This window comes from Arachis hypogaea, chromosome 1 (genome assembly GCF_003086295.3).
Source record: "Arachis hypogaea cultivar Tifrunner chromosome 1, arahy.Tifrunner.gnm2.J5K5, whole genome shotgun sequence".
NCBI lineage: Eukaryota > Viridiplantae > Streptophyta > Magnoliopsida > Fabales > Fabaceae > Arachis > Arachis hypogaea.
This window is the reverse complement of record NC_092036.1, coordinates 69593571-69601633: the sequence shown is the minus strand read 5'-3', so window position 1 is coordinate 69601633 and position 8063 is coordinate 69593571.

Here is an 8063-nt window from a genome sequence, read left to right as displayed (position 1 = left end):
TTTGACATTGCCTTGCTCTTGTTGACTCATTCCTCTAAAGTGGTTATATTGCTTCCTTCACATATCTCTGGTGGTTTAGGTTCCTCCAGTTTTTCTGTGAGCTGTGGCAACTGCCTGTTTCCTTGTTCCTCATGCATGAGTTTCCCTAGATGGGTTGGGTGTGCTTCAATCCTTGCTTCCTCCTTCAACATCTCATTGTGATCTTTGCTAGGTTCCTTGTGCTCTTGGTCTGCTTCTTGTGAGAGTTTGAAGACATTAAAGCTGAGTCGTTCATCATGGATCCTTAATATTAGCTCCCCTTGCTCCACATCTATGAGTGCTCTGGCTGTAGCTAGGAATGGTCTCCCCAATATGATTGGGTGGGTGTGACTCTCTTCCATGTCCAGAATGACAAAGTCTGTTGGGAGAAAGTATTTCCCAACTTTTAGCAACACATTCTCCACCACTCCTATTGCTTGCTTTTGAGTCTTGTCAGCCAGTCTGATAACCACATCTGTGGGCATTATCTCATTGATCTGTAGCCTCTTTACCAAGGATAATGGCAGTAAGTTGATGCTTCCCCCAAATCACAGAGTGCTCTATCGAACATTGTTTCTCCTATGGCACAGGGGATGTGAAAACTCCCTGGGTCTTTTCTTTTTGCAAGCAACTCAGGTTGAATAAGGGCACTACATTCCTTGTTCAACACTATAGTCTAGCCTCCTTTGGGTGAGCTTTTCCTGGGAAGAAGTTCCTTCATATACTTGATGAATGCAGGCATTTGTTGGATGGCCTTGATGAATGGTATGTTCACATGCAGAGATGCAAACAAGTCTAGGAACCTTTAGTATATTCTCTTCCCCACAACACCATTGAGCAGTTGGGGAAATGGTGCATAGAGCTTAAGCAACTCTTGTTGTGAGATTTTTGGTTCTTGGTGATCTCTATCCTCCTCCTCTGTTGAGTTGTCTTCAGGCTGTTTGGAGAGTTTGCCTTGCTTGTCTTCAGCCTCTTGACCACTTGTAGTGACCATTTTGCAATCTTCCCATCTTACTTTCTTTGTTTCGCCTCTTGTGTTTTTCTCCGTGTCACTTGGGAAGCTATCAGTAGGTTTGGGAATCTTCTGAGCTAAGCATCCCACTTGGAATTCTAGCTTCTTGATGGTCTCTCCCTGGTTCTTAATATTGGCTCGCACCTCCTCTTTGAACACCTTGTTTTCTCGAATCTCTTGGCATATTCCTTCAAGTAAGGTTTCAAGCTTAGAGAGTCTGATGGTAGATTGGGATTAGAGGTGGAAGGATGAGAGGTGTTGTTGTGGTTTGATATGGGTGTGGAGAAGCGTTGTTGTGGGGGTGTTGATATGTCCTCTGTGTGAATTGTTGATGAGCTGCATTGTTATTGGAGTTGTAACATCTCTGGTCTTGGCTTTGATCATGATGATTCCCCCACCTAAAGTTTGGGTGGTTCCTCCATCCAGGGTTGTATGTCTTGGAGTATGGATCATGGTTCTGTCTAGGTGAATTCCCAATGTAGTTGGCTTGCTTAAGGTTACCATCTGCTTCTTCTTCAACTCCTTCTTAGGTTGTTGAGGAGGTGGTAATTGCTGCCACTTGGTTCCTCTCCATCTTCTTGGTGAGGTCAGCTAGCTTCTTGGTAATGAGCTTATTCTGAGCCAGCAGAGCATCTACATTGTTTAGCTCTATCATTCCTCTAGTGTTCCCTCTTTCAGAAGCATAGAAGTAGTCATTCTCAACTACAGTCTCAATTACATATATGGCTTCTTCAATGGTCTTCTTCTTGTTCAATGATCCTCCAGAGGAATGGTCTACTGCCTTCTTTGATTCATATGACAAGCCTTTGATGACTGGATTTTTGACGGTTTAGAATTTCACTAATGAAATCTCGTTGCAAGTATAGTTTCTAAACCAACAATAATCCTTTCATACAAAAGATTGTTTGTCACAAGTAACAAACCCCTAATTTTATAAACCGAAGTATTGGACCTCGGGTCGTTCTCCCTAGGAATTACAATAAAGTGTCTTGTTATTGGTTTGAGTTGTTTTGGGGTTTTGATAAGAGCATGAACGTAAATGGCAATGAAAATAAACTAACAACTATAAAAGCTCTTGGCATGATATGAGAACTAGAAGTCCTATCCTAGTTATCCTTCTCAATTGTGATGAGAATTTTTCATTGCTACCACTTAGTTAACCCTTGCTAAATAAAGGAAAGTCAAGTGGATGAATTGACTTGAGCCACAAGTCCTAGCCAACTCCCAAGGAAAGACTAGCTTTAGTGCACTCCAAACCAATTAGCAATCTCTCCAATTATCAATCAACAAAGGAATTAGATAACTCAAGTGTCACTAATTACTCTACCTAGGCCAAGAGGAACAAAATCTATACTATATCTATAAGAGACATTTCAACAAACACATAAAAGGCAATAAAAGTAAACAACATAAATTGCAAGAATTAAAGAGAGATCTAACTACAAAGGCAAGAGATCAATAATAGAAAACCAAATCAATCATGAAACAACAAAGAACTTACCAATTGCATTGAAGGCGAAATGTAGATCTACAAAAGAGAATTCATAAACTACAAACAAAGGAATTACATTAGAAGAAGAATTCTACAACTACAATAGAGGAGAGGAACGAAAATTGGAAGAGAGAAGAAGAAGAAATAGATCTAGATCTAAGAACTAACCTAATCCTAATTCTAGAGGGAAGAGAGAGCTTCTCTCTCTAGAAACTAACACTAAACTAATCCTAATGAGTGAAAATGAACTTAATCTCCCTTGCTCTTCAATCCTTGGCTTAAAATAGCATCTTTGGCGCCAAAGTTGGTTGGGATTGGGCCCCACAACCCTTGAGAATTCGTTGGTCACGTTTTCATTAAAAAATCATAAACCAGCACCGACGCATACGCGCACAGCACGCGTACGCGTCCATGGGGTGATTCGCAGGTGCGTGCAAGCGCCAGGTGTGCGCGCGCGTCCATGGGCGAGTTCAACTTCTTTGACTTTTCATGATTTCTCCACTTTGCATGCTTTCCTCTTCACTCCTTTGATCCATTCCTAGCCTTTTCAATCTGAAATCACTAACAAATATATCAAGGCATCTAGTGGAATCAAAGGGAGATTAAAACCATCAAATTAAGGGTTGAAAAGCATGTTTTCACATCTAAGCACAAATAAGGAGACAATCACAAAACCATGCTATTTCATTGAATAAATGTGGGTAAAAGGTGATAAAAGCTCTTAAAATCAATACAAGATAAACCGTCAGAACGAGGTTTATCAACCTCCCCACACTTAAACCAAGCATGTCCTCGTGCTTAAACCAAGAATGAAGTAAAGGGCATGACATTTATTCAATGGAACTAACTAAATGCAATCTACCTACATGCAACTATCTAAATGAATGCAATTGCTTGGTCAAAATAAATAAATTCCCAAGAAGCATATATGCACAAGGGCTAAGGACTAGCAAGTCTAATCCACAATTGAATTGAGTTATTAAATATTTTTACAAACTTGCATGAGAAGAGATGATCATAGGTGGAAACATGTAATTGAGCATCAAACCCTCACCGGATGTGTTTGCACTCTATTCGCTCAAGTGTTTAGGGTTGATTCACTCAATTCTCTTCTAATCATGCTTTCTAAGATTTGTTTTTCTTCTAACAATCAACAATTACTTCATGCATGCATACAATTATCATGAGGTCTTTTCTTTAGGTTGTAATGGCGCCAAGGTCAAGGTAGGATGCATATTTGGTCAAGTGAGCTTGAAATTTGAATCTTTGATAAGTTTAGACTTTCCACTTAACCTATATAATAACCTATACAATTAAGTTCTAACCTAACTACCCATTTTTCACTTTTTCACACACTCATGTATCCCTTTTCATTTCACAAGACTTATGCATTGATCTTTATTGAGCTTCACTTTGCTTTGGGGCATTTTGTCCCCTTTTTATTTCTTTCTTTTTCTTCTTTTTCTTTTTCTTTTTCTATTTTTTTCCTTTTCCATATTATTTTTCTTTTCTTTTTCTTTTGTTTTTCTCATTTTTTTCTTTCTATATACAAGAACCTCAATGCATAAGGTTTTACATTTGATCAATACATGAGTATATACCCAATTCCCAATATTTCCAATAATAATACAAAACTATCCTTTTATTCACCCAATGTCCTAAGGTTCCCACACTTGAATGATACTCACACACACTTGCCTAAGCTAATCAAAGATCCAAATAAGGACATTTATTGTTTTCCGCTTTAAGGCTTGTAATGTGCTAAATTAAAGAACCAAGTGGGTTAATCGTAGGCTCAAAATTGGCTAACAAAGGAAGATAAAAGGTAAGGCCATTTGGGTAAGTGAGCTAAATGAAACGATGGCCTCAATCATATAAATGCATGAATACACAAAATAATGGACATAAAGAATCAAACAAATCAAAGATTACAATCATAGAAAGAGAATAATGCACACAAGAAGGAAAAATAAGTAGTTATAAGATGTAACCACACTATTAGGCTCAAAACTCACTTGCTTGTGTTCTTAGCTCAAAAAACATGATCCACAAGATATATAATTCAAGCAAGTTTAATGAAAAGTTTTCACTCAAATCAATTGGTGTCCTATAGATAGAAATCCTTGAAAAATTTTATTATTTTGACTAAGCTTATTTTGTATATATATGCAAAAACTAAGAAAATGCGAGTAAAAACTAAGAAAATGCGAGTAAAAATCCTAAAATCCTAGAATAAAATGCAAAAGTGTTGGAATTAGAAATTTGTCACCCAAAATCGTCGACTGGTCGGACGACCTCCCCACACTTAAAAGTTTGCACCATCCTCGGTGCACTCAAAGATGAGCAAGGGGGTACGGCGACTCTCTGGATTGCTGTGTGTTCTTAGTTTTGCTTCCATTTCCATGTTTGCTTGTGGTGCATTGTTCATGAAAAAATAAAAATATAACACCATAAGATGAGAAGATGTAAAAACAAGGAAGCATACATTGTTGGAATGAGGTACTAATCACTAGAAATGAGTGAGTGGATTAGTGTGACATGAATGACAAATAAGTGTGTGAATTCTAAATTGCGCGGTTTAGAACACACATTAGCCTAAAAGTTATGTCACAAAAGGAGCATGCACTTCACTTATCCTAGTGTGCTTGAGATGCTCTAAGTGAACTTGTAAGGTAAGACAAGCATTAAAGAAGCATGGAAGCATTCAAGTCAAATATATATATGGCTGCATATAATCATGAACACAATGCATTAAGGTAAATGCATAACATCATCCATCATCAAGAGGTTGCCTAATCACAGAATAAGGCTCAAATCACATGGTGGCCAAATCATGCAATTCAAAAAGAGTTACAAGCTCGAAGGCAATTCTCATCACTTGGTATTCTTAAAAGTGAAGCATGAAAAACTCGAAACCAAGTAGCAAAATATCACCTCAATCATAGAGTCCAACAAAGATTGTAAACATAATGATGTTAAGAAAACATCCCTTTTTAATACTTAGCAGCAATTAATGGTAAACAAGAATATCAATCCAACACTTATGATGAAAAGAGAGAAAATAAAATGAAAACTAAACTAAAACTAACTAATCAACTAACGAACTAACTAATTAACTAACTAACTAACTAATAACTAACTAAAATAAATGGTTATCGATGGTGTTTGGAAGTGTTGGATGAGGGATTGGAGGAGGGAAGAAGAAAGGAGAAGGAAAAGAAATGGAAAGAGGAGAAGAAAAGAAATAGATGGAAGAAAGGGCATCCACGCGCACGCACTCATGACGTGCACGCGTCGATGGCTTATTTCGAGAGTGGCGCGTACGCGTCATGTGCGCGAGCGCGCAAATAGGTTTGTGCCTCAGGCCCAATTTCCGCACAGTGCAGGCCTAACTCTCGGGTCAAGGTATGGAAGGAGGAACTTCTCAATCCACGCGTACGCGTGCATGGCGCGCTCGCGTGGATGGTCCAAAACGCTTGATGCACGCTTACGCACACAGTGCGCGTACGCGTGGACGGTGCTCTATTTTTTTCAAAAATTTTTGCTATGTTTTTGCACCAATCCAAGCATTCCAAACCTCCAAACAGCTCCCCAAAATACCATAAAACCTTATTTAACATACTAAACTATCAACTATACTCAACAAATCTACCAAAAACATGAATTTAGACTAATCACTAATATGTACAAAAAGAGAAAATGAAAAGAATTTACCATGGTGGGGTGTCTCCCACCTAGCACTTTTGTTTATTGTCCTTAAGTTGGACTTATGGGGAGCACCTCATCAAGGTGGCTTGTGCTTGTATTCATCTTGGAACTCCCACCAATGCTTGGTTCTCCATTGTGCCTGATGTGTGGAAAACGATCCAACACAAAACTCACCGGCAAGTGTACCGGGTCGCATCAAGTAATAAAACTCACGGGAGTGAGGTCGATCCCACAGGGATTGAAGGATTGAGCAAATTTAGTTCAGTGGTTGATTTAGTCAAGCGAATCAAGTATTGGTTGAGTGATTTTGTATCCAACAGTAAGTAAATAGCAGAAAATGTAAAGGGAGATGGGTGAATTGCAGAAATTAAACAGAACTGAAAGTAAGAGATGCTGAATCTTAAAGAACAAGAAATTAAATGACTGAAACTAAAAGTGCAAGAAATGTAAATTGCAGTAACTTAAAGTGCAAGAAATATAAATTGCTTGAATGGAAAAAGGGAGTTGAGGACTGGAAATTCAGAATTTAAGCAAGGGAAATTAAATTGCAGCAATTATCATTCGGTTAGATCTCAAACAGATAGGGAAATTAAATTGCAGCAGAGGTTCACAGAAGAACCAAAAGGGGAAATGGGATCTCAGGACTCCAGAGACTAGATAGCAAAGGAGATGTAATTAACAAGAAATTAACAAGAAATTAAAGAAGAAGCAGTAAAGGAGATGTAATTGAACTCAATTATGTAGAAGAGAAATTAAAGAGATCTTGAATGGAGATTGAGACAGAAATTCCTCAATTCTTCACACCCAAGACTCAAACAAGAAAAGTAAAAATGCTCAAGCAAGAACAAGGAAGAAGAGAGATCAATTCTCCTCCCCAATTCTCTAAAATCTCAGTTCCTAGCTCTCAATGAAGTCTCCAAATTAAAAACCAAAAGAAGGTTCAAAAGTCAAAAGTAAAAGAGAGCCCCCTAATTACATCAAACTATCTCCTATTTATACACTTTCTATTCTTGGATTTTGGAATTTGGATGGGCTTTTGATTTGGTGAAGAAATGAATTAAATTGGATTTTTAATCCAATTTTCAGCCCATGAGAAAAGTGGCTTCCAGGAGGCTGCCCTGCCCTTGTGGATAGCAGAGCAGGAAATGGTGCATGCGGCCTCGTGCGTGCGTGCTTGGTGAGTGTGATGCTGCAGGATGCTGCCCTGCCCTTGTAGAGGGCAGGGCAGAGTTTTCTTAGTGCGCCAGATTCTGCCCGTGCGCGCTGCTGCTGGCCGAAACTCCCTTGGTGCGTGCCAATCTAGTGCGCTGGCTGTGCACCACAAAATGCTGCCCTGCCCTCGCGGAGGGCAGGGCAATGTTACCAATGGTGAGGTTCCAAGTTTGAAACTTGGTTGAGGCACACGCTGCTTCTTTTTCTTTGGTTTTCTTGGCACCAAGGTAATGCTTAGTTCCTTGTTTCCTCATGGTGCCGTGTTCGATTCAGGGAGAATGAAAGCAAGCCACTTTTTGCTTGATTTTATTGTGCTTGAGCGCTACTCCTTTCCTCTTTGTCCTTGGGTTCGAAACCCATAGGAAGCATTATGAAGCAATTCCTTTTGAATTTTTCTTGGGTGAAGCCCGATATTGCTCTTGAGGAGGGCAGGGCAGAGTTTTTGCTCTCTTTGATCCTTAGCATCAAATTGTGCTCCGCCCTTGTTGTGGGCAGGGCAATGTTGCTTTTCAAGGATTGGTTCATTATGTTGCTCTCCTGGAGGGCTGTGTGCCCTTGTGGAGGGCAATGTTTTCTTCCTCCTTCTATGCACCACATTCTTTTCTTCTTGGGCCACGCTTT